The following is a 21495-nucleotide window of genomic DNA, read 5'->3' on the forward strand; positions in this document are numbered from 1 at the left end:
GAGAGCAAACTTTGGCCTCTTCAGTGGCCTGCTTGGTAGAGTAGCATGGGATAAAGCCCAGGTGGGAAGAGGGGCCCAAGAAAGCTGGTTAATATTCAAAGATCACATCCACCAAGCTCAGAAGTAATGCATCCCAACAAAGAGGGCAAAAACACCAGGAGGTCTGAATGGAATAATGAGCTCCTGGACAAACTCAAAGACAAAAAGGAAGCCTACAGAAGGTAGAAGCAGGGACAGGTAGCCTGAGAGGAATACAGCGAGATTGTCCAAGCCACCAGGGATCAGGTTAGGAAAGTTAAAGCCCTGATAGAATTAAATCTGTCCAGGGATGTCAAGGGCAACCAAAAAAGCTTATCTAGGTAAGTCTGCAATAAAAAGAAGACCAGGGAAAATGTGGGCCCTCTCCAGAAAGAAATGGGAGACCTGGTTACATGGGACATGGAAAAAGCTGAGGTACTCAACAACTTTTTTGCCTCAGGCTCCACCAGCAACTGCTCCAGCCACACCACCCAAGTCACAGAGGGCAAAGGCAGGGGCTGGGAGAACAAAGAACCACCCACTGTAGGAAAAGATCAGGTCTGAGACCATCTAAAGCATCTGAAGGTGCACAAGTCCATGGGACCTGATGAGATGAACCTGCAGGCCTTTAGGGAACTGATGGATGAAGCTGTTAAGCCACTATCCATCATATTTGAGTAGACATGGCAGCACATTGAAGTTCCCACTGACTGGAAAGGGGGAAAGAAAACCCACATTTTTAAAAAGACAAAAATGGAAGACCCATGGAACTACTGGTCAATCTCATCTCTGTGCCTGGCAGGATCATGGGGCAGATACTCCTAGAAACTATGTTTACACACATGAAAAAAAAGAAGGTAATTGGTGACAGCCAATTACCCGTGGCTTCACTAAGGGCAAATTTTATGGTCTTCTATGATGTCACAATGCAAAGATATTTTCTTGTTCTCATTTTGAATTTTGTCCTTAAGACAACACAATCCTCTCCATGTGGTTTTCCTGTTATTTTTTCCCATGGTTTTCTAGTCTGAGGACTGTTTGTACTCTCAATACAGCTGAAAACATTTTTAGTTCTCCACTTCTTCCACACTTCTTTGAATAAAATCTTTTATTATCTTGCCACTACTAGTCACTTACCATCCCTTGAGAGCTCTGAAATTTCATTTTCTGATCGCCTCAACTGTCTGTTCTTTCTTACTTTCCTGCACAATGAGACCCTTACACTTACACTGACTAACAAAAGGAAGGAAGAAATATAGAACAAAGATGGTTATTTGCAATTTACTGGAAACTTGAATCATAAGAGAAAAAATACACACCCAAAAGAGTACATTATAGCAAGGAATTACTGCCAGTCCAACTCAGCACATAACAACCAACGCACTGCAAAACCAGAAAAGCCTCTACACATGCAACTATTCAAAAAGAAGTCTGAGTCAGTCAGCTTTCTCAATGTGACTATGCAGAAGGACAATGTTGTCAGGCTGCCCCAAAGTTAAAGTTTTTTTGATACAAGAAAAGGGTGGAAATGCATTTACAAGTCAAGCATGATCACTGCGAGTATTGAGTCATACTCCTCATGGCAGGAGGCTCTGCCCTGCAGCCTGAGCTGCCTCTTCTCCCCCAATACAGCCTGGTTTTGTGGCCTGGCAGCTGCTCGCACACCCAAAACAATACATCATCACTCCACAGACAACTTACCATTTCTCAAATTTGATACATTTTAGTTTTTCTGCTTTTATGATGCAAAGGTAAGTAACATTTGATAAAAGAATGTGCTCAGAATGACCTCATCTTCAACCGTCAGCATATATTAGGTCAGCAACTGAAGGTGAACAAGTGTCTGTATAAAAGTTATACAAAACTGTGACTATCATTGAAAGATTACATCTCTGGGAGTGATATGCCACATGCTTTTGAGTCATGTATTTATACCCTAAGTAATTAAAACATTAATTGTAAATCAGTCTGGCCATGCATTTCCATTTAATAACAAAGTTGTTTCAATAGGTGAATTGAGCATTAAAGATGTTTTGTTCCAAGTTTCAGTAGTTTAGAGTTAGTGGTGTCTCACAGCTTCAGTCCCTATTTTAGGACACCAAAGAAGGTTAAAACCACAGCAACCAGGAGACAGAGAAAGTGTCTAACAGCAGTTATGGCTACTGAACACTGGTTGCTAAATGCAGACTAGGCATTAAGTAAGGGAGAGGAAAAAGTAAAAGGTTGGAGCCTTCATTATGGATTCGGTTTATAATAAAGGCATAGCTTTAAAATTCTAACTAGATAATCATGTCAGAGGGAAGGGAAGCTATCCTGAATCCTGCAGGGATCCATGCTCAGGTCATTTACAAAAAAATATTTTCTGCTAAATATTCTCTCTCTTACAATACATTTAGCACTTCTATTTAGCAGAGATACTAGTTTTTGCTCATATCTCTGACAAAGGGACTGGAATAAGCAGTGATTTGCAAATTAATTTATAGTAGCTTGTCCCTGACCATTAACAAGCTCAGACAGCTAAATGTGCTTGTGCAGAGACTTCCTAAATGCAAGAGAGACCAACACCAGCTAGACACACTTGCCCTTTCTGACTGACCACAGCAGTAGGTCTACTAATCACAGAGATGAATGGATATGCAGTCTGTCAGAAAAGGGAACAAAGACCGTAGCTACAGGCAAAAAGCTCCCTGCTCACTGGGTTAGGATGCTTCATTTACATTATTCTAAGCAAAACAGCTCTTGTCAGGAGGTTTTTGACCATCCATTCTCTTTTATTTAATCGTGGAATTAGGTGATATTATCTACAGCTAATTGTTTGGATTCTTTGAACAGGCTGAGCAAGCAGTAACATAGGCTGGGCCACACTGGTTTAATACAGCTTTGGAAAACAGAAGGCTAGATCATCACCATACTCACATCCGCAGTGTAAAACAAACCCATGCCCTTTTGGTCACAGTGCCGTGTCAGCCTCTTCAAGGAAAGACTGCATCCAGAGGGATCAAACTCACCATTAGAGCTTAAAATTTCTAAAGTTGCCAGACCAACAGTTCCCCCTCCCCAGGTAGACAAGCATTCTTCTGCTTTTGGAGGTAAAAACAGCTCAGACGATGTACTACTGCGAGATGTGGCAGTAGAGAACTTTCTAGACATTTGCTGTATTTACCTCAGCTCTGCTGGTAATCAACTCAGTGCCAATTTCTGGCTCATTTGTACCGGTGAGATGAGCTGCCACATGCACCCTTTCTCTTAGTTATTTAAATGAGTTTAGGGGGTAAAGACATGGTGGAGGCTAACAGGTGTCACTCTGAAGCGATACCTATTACACAGCTGCATGTTTACTCCCTCCTCGTATCAGTCGAAGAAAAGGACATAATTTCTGACTCAAAGAAGTCAAACCTCCCCTTTGCATCACACTTCATACCAAGCCTGCCTGTGGCATGTGTGCTCTGCAGATTGCTCAGATGGAGCAAAAGGCATCAGAGAAGGTTACAAGGAGTCTACTAGAGAAAAAAACCAAAGCCAACACCTGCAGCTCAACAGGCACAAGAGGACCATCTCCTCCAGCAGCACTCTCACTCCAGGAGCAATCACCACTGCTGTTCTGTTCCATCATGGTGCTGTTTCACAACCATTCACCTCGTACACATTTCAGGGTACGTACTGCAAAAGCCAAGAATCCCCACTAATTCCATCTATTCAAGAGCAGAGATGTAAAAGCCATGCAAATCACAGGTATGTCCTCGATCAGACTGTCATTTAAGAGCCGAGTGTACAATGTCTTCAAGACTACTCCCTGCCTACTTGAAACTGAGGGGTACAGGGGAAGCTGTGCTTTACAGGAAGCCATGGGCTTTCTCAGCTGCTTCCTTGGTATTTAAGGAACATCAAACTTTTTATGTCTTTGAACAAAAGTGTATGTAATCACTCAAAAGGAGCTTTTCTTAAGGTGCCTTCCAGCCAATTTTTACCAGAAATTATCACTATCCTAAAATCCTGAAAGTCAGCATACAACTTCTCAGGTCTCAGAAATAATCATCATCCCCCTCTGCAGAGCACATCAGCATCCATCTAGAAATGGCAGATGGAGAATACTACAGGAATTTATCTTCTAAAAGGATAGGCTCTGATTATTTCTGTAACATTCAAATTCCTTATGGCCTGAAGCATTTGGGAGCTGTATTTTGGTGCTCACAGAACAGAGCTCCATATAAATGAAAACTAAGCCAGTGGGAAAATCATTTAGTTGTAATAAGAGATATGACAGAAGTCACAGAATACAAGAACCTTTATTCTTTAAAATAGAAAGAATGCAAGGTACAGCTTGGGGGGGTTTTCTTGCATATTTATGTGCAATACAAACACTTCACAGGTGCTTAAATCTTTTTTTCCGCCTCTTAAGTTTCTACTTTTTCTTCCTTGGTCTGTATATATTAAATATGCCTTGCAATGCAGGAAACACTGCTAAATGTTTCCCTGGGAAAAATACTAGGGTCATAAAGATTTGGAAGAGGTCTGGTGCACAAACTAGAAGGTGTCAACATATTTGAATGAAACCAGGTATAAGCTATGTGTGAAATACAAAAATTAAAACTAGTCTAGGGTTGATGAAAAAGCATACTTCCAGTTAAGTCTGTTAATGGGGAATCTTGGCTGCTGAGTATAGCAAACAATTTAGCTTTCCAAAAGGAAACATTACCACTGTAAGAGACTTTCTTATGCCTGTCTAATAGGGAGTGGCATATTTCAGGCATTCAGAGCATAAAGCAATGACAACAATGCAGAGTCACATGAAGTTGTTCTGCACCAGCTGTATAAGCTTCCCGAAATTTCATTCACCTAAAGGTCAAGAACTTGTGGTACTGCACATATGAGGCCTTTGAGAAAAGTTCAACTGCTTGTAAGATTTTCCTTGTGGTTCAGTACACAGCTAACATTTCACTGATTAGCTTGGCAATGTGACATGTTGTCCACATATGTTCTGCTGTGCAGGAAATGCACTTGGTGTTTTCTGCTGTTTTTGGAACCAAGTAGCTCTCTGCCATAGGCAAAAAGTTATGGGGGTATGATGGACTACAGCAATTTCTGATCTTACCTACACAAATCAGATTGTTTGTAACAATCCTGACTCAAGCAGCTACCCACCTTGAAAGTTATTTAAAAAATAATCACAATTCAGATTCATTTTCAATTCATATTTTAATTCAAAAAATTGAAGTCATTTAACCAGAAAATATCAAGGACTTGGAAAATGGTATTCTGCCAAGCCTAATCCTACCGTGCCCAGTTTTAAACAAACATATATAACCCAGCAAAATGTAGCCTCTGGCTTAAAAACAATCCTGTATTAAAGCCATAGGTAATCTGTCTTACATAATGCTATTTGCATTTTGTAATCCTGTTAAAAATACTTGTGACATCAAATCAATGCCTTCTAATCACAAATTCAATATCCAAACCAGGACTCATGTAGCAGAACTGGTTTGGGGCTTTTTCTTTATTTTATGAGTAGTCTTTGTAGCATTTGTGGTATAGATAAACAGCATGGCGGTATAAACTGAAGTTTAGTCTTTTAGTACAAATATAAATTAAATTAGAGAATTATCACCACTTATCCTAGATAATTAAACTAGAGTCTAATGTTCCAGTCTGGTGAATTATTTACATCCATAGGATGGGACGGTAACACAAAGTTTTGCCACTTATAAGTGGCAAAGATTATAACTTTATGGTAGGAAGTTAATATTAAACCTTATGCTAACTCACCTTATCCCACTTAAATTCTGAACAGCAATTCAGTTTGTAGCGTAATAAAGTCCCAGAATGTAGGCAGATACCCAAATTCACTGCAATAGTCCCAGTTAGCCTTAGAATTTCCTAGAGAGTTGACTTCATTCACTCAGCTGTGCACACAGCACATATTCCAGTTAGATAAACACTTAGTTTAACACTCTACAGCTCTCTAAGTAGATGTGATTAAAAGCACCTGGTGTCTACAAGAGTTCTCTTGAAGAATTGCAAAAGTGAGATATTATGGAGATCACAGCAACTGAGAATCAGGAACAGTGATAATCCTGCCCACTTTCTCCTCAATGAGGTAGGTAGAGCACATACCTAAGGATGGGAGATCCAACTTCCAGCTCCACATGAGAACAGCTGATAGAGCAGGGCTGCTGATGGCTTATTACAGAATACAGGCTCATTGGAGAGCATAATCTGGCATACAAGCTCTCCCAGCCATTCGTTCTCTGTTGCACAGGGGCTCAGAGCAGATGGAAACTTTCATGAAGCATGCTCTGGGTCCTGGCAGTTGGAACCCAGAGCACAGAAGTGACTGAGATCCCGTGAAGCCCAGTAAAAAACAGAACCGAGATCTCCCACTTCTTCTGTGCTCCAGTCACTGAGGGAAAAAAAAAGAGTGTTCTTTCTTTCAATACTTCTGAAATGTCTGCCCACAGAAGAATTATAGATGGACTTCTTCTGAAATGGACAGAGGACATATAGAAGAATTACAGACTAGTTAAGGTTGGAAGAGATTTCTGGAAGTCACCTGGTTTAAACACTTGTCTCCCACTCTGTTCAGCACAAGAACAAATTCAGAATTAGATACAATGTCCTAATGATTCCTTAATGTTTTTAATGAAAGAAAAACAAGTAATTCACTGGACTGGTCTTCAGAGAGTTCTTTTTTTTTTCACCATGAAAAAAAATGCTAAAAACAAAGTTCTATTGGGCAGGCTAGCTTGTTACCCTATCCCAAACAGTTCAAATTCTGGTACAGCTGAGCTTAAATTATGAAGACAGGATTTTTTTACTCTTATTATGCACAAAAACAGAGAGAACACTATGTATCCTAGAGAGTCCAATAGGGTTCCAAGCCCTGAGCTGGTTTAAAGTCTGATGTTCTCTTTAAATTTGCAAATACAAGTGCTGCATGTCCTATCAAGTCTGGCATGCACTTAGCATAATAACAAGCATCCTAAAGGTCTCATCTCTGATAGTAGCAAAAAGCAGATGCCTGAGGGAAAAGGATATGTTTGTGGCAATATTCTCCCAGTCTTCAACTGAAAGCTCAGAGGCCTGATGAAATTTCCCATTGCTCAACTCTACTGCTATACTGCCTTGATAAAGTACTAACATTTTTACAACATTGCTATCATCAGAATAAAGACATTCATTTTCAGAAGCCATAGTGCACTGTTTGAAACATCACACGCTGTTAGTGGCAACGGCTCTGAAGTTAGCAATAAACACTAACATAGAAACTACACTTGAGACATAGTATACTTCCAGGAAAACAGTGCAATACCATAGAACTTTTCCAGAAACTTTTTAAAATACATATCAGTTCCTTTATTCTGATTTTACTATCAGATTATGGCCTAGACAAATATCCTCTATATTGTGGCAAGATCTACAGAATTTATAATTGTGGAGAAAAATAAAATTAAATTCAAGGTACCCTATAGTTACCAGGTATACGGGCTGGGTCTGTGTGCACACCCAGCACACTCTGAAGCTCCCGGCAAGGACCAAGAACTGTTCAACTGAAATCTCTAAAAACAGTCCCTTGCAGTCCCCCTGCAGCATGATGATTGACTGAACTCTCACCTGCCTTTACAATAAAGCAGCTGGTAAACAGGACCTCTCCAGTTCAAAATAATGGACAGTACCTGAAGTTTCCCCAGGCAGCTCCTGCTGTGCATAGACCAACTGGTAGGAATTGCTTGCAAGCATGAATAGCATCTGAGGTCAAGAATCCCACATTTCCAGAGACTCCCTAAGGCAGCTGAAACTGTTCCTATTTACACAGCAATCGCCTGTATATATGCAAGACATCCAGAAAATGTTTTGTATAGAGCTTATTGTAAACCAAAAGAAACAGATCATGCATAATCAGCAGAAAACAGTTTGTGGAGCCTCATCTAATCCAGGCTACCGTCATCATCTGGTAAAGGACCATCAGACCCTATCCAAGATATTAGGTTTCCATTACTCAACACAACAGAAACCAGTCAAGTACTTTTCCCATCCACTCTTTAAACAAACAGCTGTTTGACGGTGCAAAAATATTGCAAAATTTATTTGGAAACAAGGGATTACACTGTCTTTTTCAATGAAACATTATGGTCATCTTCCCACATTTGTCAACATATTAAGCCTACTTTGTCTGCATCTATGTTGCTTCCTTAATGATTTTCAGGTTAAAGTTTTTGGCACAATACCTAGAAATATTTGTTCTATCAAAGTTGCACTGAATTAAATGACAGAAAATGATCAAAAACCCAATTCCAGCTTCAGAATAATCCTAGAGGCATTACTCCCATTTTACATAGACATTAGAACAGAAAAAGCCAGCCAGACAGACATTTTCATGTAATTTTGAAGTAATGACACCAGATGGAAAAATAAAAGTCCACACATTACTCACAAATTTTTCTCAAAAAATGTTAAATTATCTGTATCACCAATGTTCCTCCGAGTACTTTAAAATACTACCCAGACAGAATTAGAACAGTATTTCCCAAGTGAAGGTTGCATCTACCACTCACGTTATAAGTTCTCAGTCAAAGTGTGATCAGCTTCTCAGCTATGGCTTCTCAAAAAATCCATCTGCTACAGCCAAGTTCGTTTTTATTTCGATTTCTTTTCTATGTACACTAAGTGATTCAACAGTTTTCCTATTCCTTAAAGGCTAGACATTTATACCATGACTGCTTTGAACTCATAGTGATGAGCAGCAGTACATCTTACAAACAGGTTACACCTTAGGACCAGCTAGGATATGCTAGGATTGTGCTTGATATGAGCAATACAGTCATCACCTCATGAGGTATTCCCACTCTCATCTCCTCCCCTCCAAGCATAGTTACATTTCAATTGTCCAAGGCAGTAAATGAGTCAGATAACTACTTAAAAAAAAAAAAAAGCCACAGGGATAACATGTGTAGAGGTAATAAGTTATAGAAGAACACTCAACAGTATAACTGATATCAAAGTTACACTGTTGACTATGAATGGACACAAATCCCTTCACCAATACCGACCTCAGACCAGACAGCAGGGCATAAAAAGTAACTCTCCTGCTCTCTGACCTAAGCTTACTCACAAGAAGTCAAATTTGGGCACTTCTACATTTATACATGTATACATATATATATAACTTGTACAGTTAATACATAACCTGACAAATAAGTACAAATAAATTAACCTTAGCAGAAACCACAGCTTGGAGAATCAACAGAAATACATATAAGGGAAAGCTTTTTATGTAAAGCTGCTGTATGACGATACTTCTAACAATTACAACTTGCCAGTGTAACACTAAAACCACTATCAATTCTCAGGACAATTGGCTGGATGTGCAAGGGGTGCTCCACCCACATACACATCCTGCTGCAAAGTATAATGAAATAAAGTCTCAAAACTAATCATCTTTTGTCATCAAGCTTTGTATCTGTTAACCTAATTAATAACTTCATTACAACAGAGTATCATCCATTCATGCTGAAGTCAGTGAGGATAATCTGGCCATGCTGATTCTCCAAACTCTAGATTAGTGCCATCTCCCTCAGCCATCTGCAGGATATTATAATTTCTTTACAGTACAGTTGTTAGCTTTCCAGTACTGAAACTACTGAAGCACGATTCAGGACTAAACTAGTTTGATCTAATTCCAAGTTTTTCTTTCCACATCCCCAGTAAAATTAATCACCTTAAATGCAGCTTCATTAATAGCAAATAAAACTTTTGATGAGTTAGGTACGCTACATGAAGTGCTTCTGAAAGTGGAATACTCATGCTAACCATGTCCTTTCATATGCTGTTTTTAAACTGTGGTACTGAACAGTAACATAATAAAACAGTAACATAATTCACCAATAATTGGACCAAGCTTTAATATTCTTTAAAAACATACGTACTAAAAAACTGTATTGCACAGTACCCATCACTTGTGCCTAGAAGCTCTAATCATACATTACAGTCTCACTAGGACTGGCAATGTATGGATAGATAGCTGCAGCCTCAAAAAACACATAGAAATTTGCAAAATTATTTTATATGAAAACTCAAAACCTTTGCTGCTTAATGACTTCTAAGATACTTCAAAATCTGACTGTCTAATTACATTTAAGCATGTAAGCCTTCTTAAAAGGAAACTTTCAGTTTTGTTTTACAATTCTGTGCCTACTAACACACAATTGCACTCAAAGTAAGATTTACATACTAATTACTTGCCTATGCCTGAATAGCAGGTATTTAAAAATCTATCACAGGATGGTAGAAACAGCAATGAAGGGATAAAGAAGACAAAGGGACTAAAAAATGTTGCTCTTCTGGGTCCTACTTACAGACTGGAAAGTGTTTCTTTTTGGGCTCTGTAAAAGTCTTTGTTTGAGGATTAGTGTTCGGAAATTGAATTACATTGCAAAGGTTGAGTTAGATTTTCAGTTCTATCAGAAAACAGAGGAGTGTTTTTTTCCAATGATATTTGGTGTTAAAAATTATCAATAGCTCTATTTTGGATAGGTAATATTTAATGTCGAATGGCAATATATTGACAAGCATATAAAATGTTTTAAATTTCAAGTCATATTTCAAGGCCAACACAATATAAATTTAGTTCCTTTTTTAATAACAAAACTACATTAATATTAAAACTGGGCAAAATTACTATAGTTATCATAAAACAATTCATTAATAAATGAAAATCCCTAATATCAAAAATTAAAGCAGTGCACTAGCTCATCATAGTGAATTATAAATTATTTCCCACAATCACAGATTTTTATCTCTGACCAATAAAAGCAAATATTTAACTATTTTTACAGACATGCTTTCAGAAACAGATGTTTCACTCCATCCTTTACCATCCAGGATAATCCAGGCACTTAACCTCAGGGATCAGCGCTATTCTGTATCTTCAGAGAAATACATGCTTGTACTGTTTTGCAATTTCATTTTAGCATTCTGGCGCAATTCAGATCTGTGCAGAATAATCACTGGAGCCTAGCTCAAGACACCATCAGTGAAAGGTCATTTCTCCATTTGTGAGCAGCAAGTCAAGGAACAGATGCGCAGTCTTTATGAGAAGAATCTTACAAATTACTTTTTTTAAACTTGATTCTTTGCTAATTCAGACAATACTTCAGAGTTATGAGCATCAATCGCTAAAACTGTAGCTTGAGGTTTTGTTTTAGTAAACAAGAAATCATAGCTCTATTCTGTTAGTAGCTATTTGTATGTAATTAAATAGAGCTCTTCTCTTTGCTCTATCTCCCCTTACTTTGTTACCTTCACATTTTCTTCTGGTTTCAGCACTTCTTCCCTCCTTACTCTTCCATTCCAATCAATATGTCTTTTTATCAGTAGTCAAACCAGGAAGCTACCTATAAGTTTGCAATTTGAACTTTCTCATCTATCACAATAAAAATAATGGTATTTATTTACTTTAGCTTGCTGTCCTCAGTATGGTTAGTAACTGTTGGTGTCTTTCAGTATAATCTCAATTAAACTAAGGGAGTGGGGAAACTCACAGAAATGTTTGACTCTTTTAGGACAGCTTTACCTCAGAAAAGAAAACAAACATAAGTGTCTATATAACATAATGAACATAAAGACTAATCTTCCTACTAATGTGAACTTTGGCATTAGCTCCAGCAGCCATTTAACTTCCAACAGAAGTTGCAGCTATTGCATGTGTTCTCAGCAATAGTGTTTCTGTCCCTGTATCCAAGAGACAGAATTGAGCCCTTGTAGAGAGCTGTCAAGTCTCATAACTTCAGCTGAACTTTAAAAAAAAAAAGGTGCAAAAATCAACCAGTTATTAAGAGCAACTGTGGTTTCATTTTTAGATGTTTCTATGCTTCTAGACATAGAGGGTGGGGAAAAAATAGCTAGGACACATTAGACAAGTAATTGATTTATTAAGATTTGTATCTTCATAGCTAATTCCCATGATACTCTTTCAAGTGTCTGATGCTGTCAATTCTGCTAGTACATTTCCCTGGATGCGATGAGAAACCTACTCCTGTATTCCAATGCCAAGAGGGTGAGAAAGTTGTGAATTACATAAAACTTTTAGAAGTAACTTGGAGAAATTCCTCCAGATAAAGTTTTGGGGGTGATCTGCAAACCATCTTACAAAAGACCTCTCCAGAAATCCTGCTATTAAGTGAACTGTGCCTGCTGGAAATGACAGTGGGGAGATTGGAAATCTGGGGCAGCATTTAAGGCTATTTTGATGATGCTTCACTCCAGCATAACTGGTAGAATTGAGATCCCCAGAGAGCAACCAAAGCTCTTAAGACATGCCTGTAAAGAATACTGTGACTTCGAAACAATGGGATAAAGACTTTTCTTTCCTCGCAAAAACTGTCCAGGTTTTGGAGGAAGATAATTTAAAGACAGGATACTATTGCTGTAACTTGAGATAGTGCATAAGCAGTAAAAGCCAACACACTTTAATTAAACACCTACATTCCTACCAAGTAAGCTAAATGAAAATTATTAGCCATCATCTTTCACTAAAAACTACACTACAGCATTCCTGAAAAAGGCTACTTTAATGAAGCATTTCATTTTAGGCCCATAACGTTAAATATTTTCCACAATACTCTGAAGAGCAAAATTACACACTTTAAAGGACATAAATGTTATTAATAAAAAGGAAAATATGAATATGCAAATCCTGAGGGATATCTGGGAAAACATGAAATTTAATTCAGACAGATTCTTTATTCTTTCAACTACAAAGGAGAAACTATTGAGAATGGAGTGTACTTTCCATTTTCAAATGAAGACAGATACAGTCCTGAAAAACATGCTTGAATTAAAATTACTGGAATCAATATGCAGGTAAATGAGTTAAGTTTAAGAACTCAGTATTTACAGGTCAAATGACATGATTTGATGAACTGTTCTGACTTCCACTGTAAAAATACAAAACCACAAGTGAGTTCTAAGCAGATGCTTCTTCTTCAACACTAAACATTATTATATTTTTGTCAATGTATGAAATTTTGTGCATCTATACTATGTTATTTATTCAGTCATTATCTCACTGTATTTTTATAGCCATAGACACCTTTCTAAGGATTTTGTTTTGTAGTCACTAAACAATGTATCTGCCCTCTGGTGGTCACACTCACATTTTTACCTTTTTAAGTTAAAAATGCACTTTATACAACTACCACCTAAAAGGTTTAATAGATATTTAGCTTTTAGTCACCTTGGGATGGCTTGTTTTACAGTCATGCAACTGCTTACATTTCAACTTTATCATGCAGAAATAGCTCACACAAAATTTAAGATATTTCTTGTTTTGTCCATATCTAGAACCAAGCTTAGACACCAGTTTCTAAAGCACTCAAACTACAGAAAAGCAGAAAACACCTGAACTTTCAATTTATATTGAGATTATGTGTTTGGTATTGTCTAGAAAAGATGTTACAACTCGTAACACATTGAAATGTTGGCTACTAGACTCCAAGGTCCATAAATACATTAACTGCTTCTGAGGAAAACCATGAATATTTAAAAGACTGTTTGCACATTTAAAGGTGTCAGAGCTGCACTACTTAGAAACTTCTATACATATATAGTCACTCCAGTAGGAAAAGGCAAGCCAACTATACATAAGGTACATACAGCTCCAATATGAAGGATGAGTTCCTTCACAACCCCAAAGTTGTCCTGAACACAAGTGCAGTATTACTGAGTTGTGGCAACAGTGGTAATAGTTCCCATCTGTCTCTATAACCTAATCAAACCTGGACCTAGGGAATAATAATGACACCTGCATCAGAAGGAAGAGCTCAGAAGATTGTAGATTGTCTGCAAGAGCCTGAAGAACATAGCACAGAATCATCCAACACCATGTTAGAAGAGGATCTCAAGGATTATCTGGTTCAACCTTTCTTGGCAAAAGCATGACCTAGACAAGATGGCCCTGCAGCCTGTCCAGATGTATCTTAGAAGTGTTCAAAGTTGGGGAATCTACCTCTTCCCAGGGGAGGTTACTCATTTGAGTAATTGGCTGACTGTTCCTATTGTGAAAAACTTTCCTCCTGTGACCAATCAATCTCCCAAGGAGTAACTTGTACTCATTCCCCCTAATCTTTTCCATGTGACTCCCTGTAAAAAGGAGGTTTCCATCTTCTTTGTAGGCATCCCTTAAATACTGGAACATGGTGCTAAGGTCTCCCCTAAGCCTTCTCTTCTCAAGGCTGAACAACCCAGTTCTCTCAGCCTTTTTTCACACCAAGCTTCTCAGTCCTTGGATCATCTTTGTGGCTCTTCTCTGGCCCTCTCCAGCCTGTCCACATCTGTCTTATTTAGTGGGGACCAAATCTGCACACAGTATTCCAGGTGTGGCCTGACAAGCACCGACATCCCCCTTCCACCTTCATTGCCAAGATATTCCCTCTCTTTGGGTGTCTCTGAACTTCACTATAAATAAAGAAGTATGTTGGTAAGTGGAAGCAGGAATCCTTTATATTTGGTGAAAAGACCTTATCTCTGGTCACAAGGGCTCTTGTCTTCATAACTTACGGACTTGACCACTGCAATACTGAAACGATTTCGTCACACTCCAGAGAAAGCAACTTCCTCAAAACAGGACAGGGCTCTACAACACATCATGATGCTGGCTCTGGCTTTTAGTGTTACTCAGAACTCAGTTCACTGTGTGGAAAAAGGGTTGTCATTGTGTCCTGAAATTATTTAACATCAACAATAAAACCAAATCACACTGGAACCATTAAAATTGCTCTTAACTGAAAATGCTCGCCATACACGGAGAAAGCACAGCTCTTCACAGCAGCTGGAACCGAACACAAAACTTACAGGTCCAAGACTCAAGAATGCCTAGAGGCCACAGTTTATTCAACACTGCATGCAAAGACTCCATTTCTGTTCTCTTTCTTAATGCAGAACTCCCCTCTTGTAAACTCACTCAAGTCCTGTACAGTTTTGAAAGGATGGGAAAGGAAAAGGCATGTATCCCCCTTTTCTAGTTAGAACAGGTTAATAAACAGTAAAATGGCTAGCACAGCATATTAACATCTCACCTCACCCCAAGAGAGAACCAGATTTTGATTGTATGTTGCCATGTAACAAACACAACAAATATACCTAATTCAGCTGAGAACTGACAAGTAAGAAATGCCTTCCATTAAAAAAAAAACCAAACAAAAAACCCCCAGAAACACACAAAAACCCCCCAGCAATGCAAGGGGATTTAACTTCCTATTATATATTAAGTTTGTCCAGAGACCACAGCATGGAGGTGGCTTCGCGGAAGGGCCCACAGTTTCCAGCTTACTCAAAGTGGCAGTAACAAAGTTACTAAACCTGTTTATGCCACCCAAAGAAGAGCTGTAGCCAAGCTATTACCCGAAAATTTTAAGAAGGAAGGCACATCAAGCACCTCCTGCATTTTGATTCCCCTAGAGATATGAACAGCAGCAGGGTCAGAAACCCCACTTTTTAGTCCTTCTAAACACTGGAGAAATCATGAAGAGAACCATCTATCCTGTTACAAAGGGTAACTTGTGGTGTATAAGCCTACTGATGAACAACACTGAACTCTTAAATACTCTTGAAAAGTGGTCCTTCTCAAGGTTTTTTTTTCCCCTCTTCTTTTGAATTTTGTTCATTTCTACTATTCTGCCCATGCTATAATATTCAGTGGGGAAGACTTCCCTACTTAGCCAGCACCTATGTGCTGGTTGGTTAACTCCATACTATTGTTCTCCACCAGCAGAACTGTTCCCTGACTCCAAATTTGGTACAAAAGCTAAGTTTTGCACTAATTGATTACATACACCTCCTTTGCACATGCACAGACACACACAGAGCCCTACAGTGTTGTGACATTGTAAAGGCAACTCCTTTACATGAACCCTCCAAACCATGTTGGACAAATAAACAGCACTGCAAACACAGAATCAGGAAAGTTAGAAGTGAGTGGCACAGATCAGAAAGACAAAGACAATCTGTACTCATGTATAAACACTGTCAGCTCCTCACTCAGGTAACAGTATAAAGGAAAATGGTATGTTAATATTTGGTTGGCCATCCAGAAAAACCTAATTAGTGGCCAAAGACTAACTCACACAACCAGGAAGTTATGGATCGGCGTTTGTTTTCCTCAGACAAGCTGTTGAACAGTAACAATTACATACTTTAAACCAGAGGAAATTAAAAGGTCATGTATACCTAATGGTGCAGACAAACTATTAGGACAACTCAATTCCCATTGGGATACATCCAAATTCAGCAGTCTTACATGAGTATTTACAGAATTTAGAAAGACTACATCTGTACTGATTCTGTCTGATTTAACTGACAATTTAGACAGCTAGTTCCTTTCTAATGAGGCTGTTTTTTAAAGTTATCACGTCCTCATAAGTTGAACTGGCCTTTTTTTCCTCTCTTGGCTATTTTTGTGCATCTGAGATGCTCTGCATCAAATGCTGCTTTTTATATAAAGTTTAGTTGCTTAAAGTAGAATGGGGGTACTGTGAGCTCTTACAGAAACATTTTATAATTCAAGCTGTTATGCTTCCATACTAAAAAGTTAACAAGGGGAAAGCTGTAATCACATTATGAATTGAGCCATTTCAAAACCAAAACAGTGTAGGAAAACAGTGTATTCACAAAATGAATACTAAGATACATTTATCCCAATTCATACAGCAAACCAAAAAAAAAATTGAAAGCTTCTTAACAATAGTTAATAGAGGATCCAGATGAACATTTCTGTACTTATTCAACATTTACTAGACAGGAGAAGCTAAAGAGCAATCCAGAGCAGTATTTGCAATGCAATTAGGCTAGACAAGTAAGTCTGAATGTATGCCAGCTGCAGGGGTCTGCCCTTAATTCACACAATCAAATGTCTAGTGTGTCACACAGTGTCTAGCATCAGTATCTCCAGTATTAAAAGTCTCATCAGATATGTACTTGTTTACTGAGCATCTTAATCAGGGTCTGAGCACATATCTAGCTGTACCTTCTAGCAGTCTATGTGCCAGTCCATCACCATCTGTCAGTTAAAGCTTTCACAGACAGAAAAAAATCAATTCAAACAAATGTGTTCGGCACTCAAACTAAGCTATCATTCACATTTCAATATAAGACTTGAATTCCTTTTCAGTGTTCTTCAACTTTGACCCAGCTCTACCCCCTCCTTCACTGAAAAGGGCAAAGACAACAGCCCAGCAAGTGGGACAGGCAAAACAGACCTCCTTTGTTCACTTTTTCCCTTTCAGTTTTCTATTGAGGTAAATAACTGAAAGCTCAGCCAGCCTCTAGTAGCTCAGAAGAAAGCAATATAGCTAGCTTGCAACTATCCTTTCCTGGTTAACAAACTGTGGGACAAAACTTATGGTGCATCATGTTAATCTTATTACTGGAGATTAACTCTTTACAAATTCCCTTAATATTATATTTAGACAGTTTTCATAACTGCAAAATTTACAGTATCTTTAATACTGAACTGAATAGGCAATACACTTACTTACCAGCTTAAAATGCAACAAATTCTCACTGTGGAGAAAGTATAACTAAATTTTTTGAATACTAGCAGCCCACTCAGGAAGGCAAAAATCAAATTCATTGCATATTGCCCAACACACAACTCCTACATCATTCCCTCATTTTACATTACCAACATATATTTTCCTCTGTATGGCTTCCCATTTTAGCAGCTCTGTCCATAAAACATGACAAAATGAACAAGTCCGGTGAAAACTGTACAACAGAGTTTTACTGTTTTATTTCAATGTAATGGAAGTTAAGTAATTACAATTCAAGGTGATTTGAGACAAATCAACAAAACTACAGACTAATAGCAATTCCACAACTGCAGGCAAAACAGATTTAATTTTTAGGCTGACTGAGCTATTTGAGCTATGCAGTAATCTATTAAGAAAATCCCAAACCCTTAGTGTATTTAGTATCTTTTATGTCCAGATACCATGGAGAGTCATTTCCCTAAAGCAGGACATTACCTTTTCTTGACTTGAAATCAGAATCCTCAAACCAATAAAATCTGACAATTAGAGAGACCCCAAGAAACTCTGACTTGGTTACTAAAGCTCCAAAACTCCAAAGTGCAACAAGCTAGCAGGAGGTATCAGTATGTGTCACTGGATTTGTTATTCCATTTTCTGAAAATAAAGACTACTTAAAATAGCTGAATTTTCTTACTACAGCCCTTTTTATGAAACAAGCTGTGGTATATGTGATAAATAATACACTTTCTGCAAGAAGATAAGGAACAGTAACTAGGGCTCAGGTTCTGGAGATCTCATTCACCTTCAACATTATTATTTTTGAGTATATTTACTGTAGCCAGTAACACTAGTGACGGAACTAAGATATTAATACGAGTATGATTAGTTGTGGATTTATCTGTCAGTTGTGAAGAGGGTTTTAGCTCCATCCTTAACACCAGCTGGTATATGCCAACCCACTGTCCGATGTGGTCACACAGCTGTACAGATTCCCTTTAGCTACACTGCCTTTGCACAACCCTAAATGCAAATTCATTCAATGGATCCCGAGTTCTGTCAACAGCAAGCAGCTTTCTGGGTTTGCTTCTTTATATTCAATATTCTCAGAACATAACACTTTCCAAGTTCTGTTGATCTACCTAGAATATATCTAGGTATATCTGGCAGCTAATTTTAGACACGCAAGAGAATTTTACACTACTCTGAAATTCAAATAAGTAACTTTCACAGACTTCGGCATCAAACTCTTCAACAACTCTGGTCACTTGCATTGCAATTTCTATTCAAAACTAAACAAATGCCTGAGGGGTATTCATAGGAATGATAACATCAAACAGGTTAGACAAATATTAGAAAGATGCTGCACCTGCAAGCTAGTTTTCTGACTTCTAGATCCTTTGAGTAAGTATGTAACACTATACTATCTTTCCAGCTGATAACCTTTGCCAAAGAACACCAGCAAGATCCCCCTCTTGGCATATAAACTGCTCTCAAACTCATAATAAAGTCTAGATGCCTTCTGATGTTGTACAGTGACCTGTTTTATGCACAGACCCATATAACTACTATCTATAAATTATCACATATACTATGTTAAATTATGGAAGATGTTGAAATGATTAATAGTGCATCTGTTAGATACAATGAAGTCTTCAGGTTTCATCTACCTTTCCCCCAACATACCTAAGAATCAAAATGATAGACACAGAGAAAGAAATGCACAAAGACAGGGAACATTAGAAAAAAGAAACCCAGGTAGTTAATACTGGCTTCTTGAGTCAGTAGGAAGTTGGTTTTAATAAACACCAAAAAGCTGGAGCTTTATGGATAAAAGAACATCTTGTCATGATCTATAGGTTCCATTATAGAGTTAAATACCACATTTTCCATTGTTTTCATCCAACTACATGTCGTAGTTCAAACTACTACACTACATAAAGAGGTAAGCAATAGCATTCCTCTCACAGAGTACCTGTCAATATGGAACGGCCTTATTGACTGGGCTGAAGCACACTATGATTTCAAATATTTAAACAGCTCGGATTTATTAATCAGGTGCTGTTTACACTTAGATTCTGAAGTCTTGATTTAAACACATTTCAGACTTCAAAACTAACACATCTATGCTAAAGAGTCCAACGGCAGCTGACGGTTTAGTCAATTATTAGTTTATAACCTAACAGGCAAGTGCACTCTCTGCCCAGACTTGGCCGTGATATTCTGCATTAATTGTAATCAAGAATTAAAACAAGAGAAAGCAAGAAAAGCCCGGCATTGACACACATTGTAGCTATTTTATATCTAAATAACATCGCATTTGTAACGGGGGGAAAAAAAGAGGGAGGATGATAAATAAAGGCGCAAGAGCCGAAACGCGGAGCGCGGCACTTCAGCACCGACAGCTCCTTCCCCGCACACGCCCGGCCCTCGCCCCCGCCGGCCAGCGCACGAAATGGCGACCGAGCCCGCCCGGGGATGTGGGCGCGTCGCAGCCGCGGAGCGTCCCCGCCCGGCCCGGCCGGGACCGACCCCCCCCCGCCCGGGAGGTGCCACCGGCCGCCGCAGCAACAAAGCCCCGCAGCGGCCCCGCGACACCGGGCGGGCTCACCAGGTGCCTCCTCGCCCGGCCCCTCGGAGGAGCCGCGGCATCCGCGGCGGACGGGCGGCTCCCCGGCGTCGGGGCGCTGCGGGGGGCTGTGATACCGGCGGTGCGGGGGCTGGCGGCGGTGCAGGGGCTGATACCGGCGGTACGGGGGGATGTGACACGGGCGGTGCGCGGGAACGACACCGGCGGTGCGGGGGGATGGATGACAGCAGCGGCGCGGGGGGATGTGATACCGGCGCGGCGGCGGGCGCGGCACCTCCTGCAGCGTGATGCGCGGCGCGGCGACAGGGACTGCCAGGCCAGTACTCACGGGAAGGTGCGGCCCCTCCGCCCGGGGAGAAGAGGGTCAAGAGGGTACCCACGCTCTTTCTCTTGCTCTTCCTCCTCCTCTCCTTCTGCTGCTGGTGCTGCCCGCTCGGCAGCCTGGCAAGAAGAGCCGCGGCGGGCGCGCTCCCGCGCTATCCCCTCCCCGGTGCCCCCGCCCCCGCCGCGCCGCGGGGAAGGCGCGCTCCCGCGCGGGGGCGGGGAAGGCGCGCGCATCTGTGCGAGCCGCGGCGGGGCGGGCGCGCGCGCGGCACGGGGGCCGGGGCGGGGCGGGGCGCGTGTCCCTCGCACCTGAGGAGGCACCTCCATGCTGGGCTGGCGTTCCTCCCTCCCTCTCCGCCACCCAGGTTAAAATGGGGGTAGAATCATCGTCGTGCTGCCGCTCAGGGGTGCCCGGACGGTGACCAACTCGGCCCTGAGCCTCCCCAGCAGCGCCGGTGCCCTGCAGCCTCCGGGCTCCACCTGTGCCCTTCCCCGGCTGGGCACAGCCGAGCGCTCCCCGGGGCACCCCCAGAGCCGCCCCCCCGGCGAGGGCGGCGTTTTAAATAGCCGCATTATTTTAGCCCGGCAGTGCCCCTCTAAATAGATGGTTTCAGCGAGTTCCCAAACTGGAGACAAGGATATTATTTTACACTCGACAATTGTCCTGTTGAACTCGTTAAATTTCCAGTTCATAAGTTCAGGAAGGCAGGCGCTTGGATGCGATCACTCAAAGAGAAGCACTGGGTGACACCATTTGGATAACAGCCTGGAACTGGGCTTATTTCAAATAAACCTTTCTGCTGAACACACCTCTTGCAGTGCTTCCCTTTCACATTTTGCAGTTAATTTAATGCACGACATCAGAAAGCATTTTAATGTAATTTTGAGACGTCTGAGGGCTGTGCTCAGTATTGCTCAAAATTAATTCAAGTATACCTTTAACATGTAGTAAATGCGATTAACTGCCACTGTTGAACTTGCCTTTGGATCAGCTTATTTAAGAATAGCCTTTTGTGCATTGCAAGGTAGCAACTTTTATAATGGTTA

The 21495-nt window shown here is 40.2% G+C and overlaps 1 protein-coding gene across 29 annotated transcripts in view; it reads right to left on the reverse strand.

The window, feature by feature from the left end:
* NRCAM (neuronal cell adhesion molecule) overlaps positions 1–20609 on the reverse strand; it is a 153855-nt gene extending 133246 nt beyond the window's left edge. For all 29 annotated transcript variants that reach the window (XM_027682131.1, XM_027682137.1, XM_027682128.1 and 26 more), the window contains exon 1: positions 20453–20609. The gene's annotated coding sequence lies outside the window, so the exon portion shown is untranslated. The remainder of the gene's footprint in view (positions 1–20452) is intronic.
* Positions 20610–21495: the final 886 nt, after the last annotated feature.

This window comes from Neopelma chrysocephalum, unplaced genomic scaffold, assembly GCF_003984885.1.
Source record: "Neopelma chrysocephalum unplaced genomic scaffold, ASM398488v2 Primary Assembly neopelma1_62, whole genome shotgun sequence".
Lineage (NCBI taxonomy): Eukaryota > Metazoa > Chordata > Aves > Passeriformes > Pipridae > Neopelma > Neopelma chrysocephalum.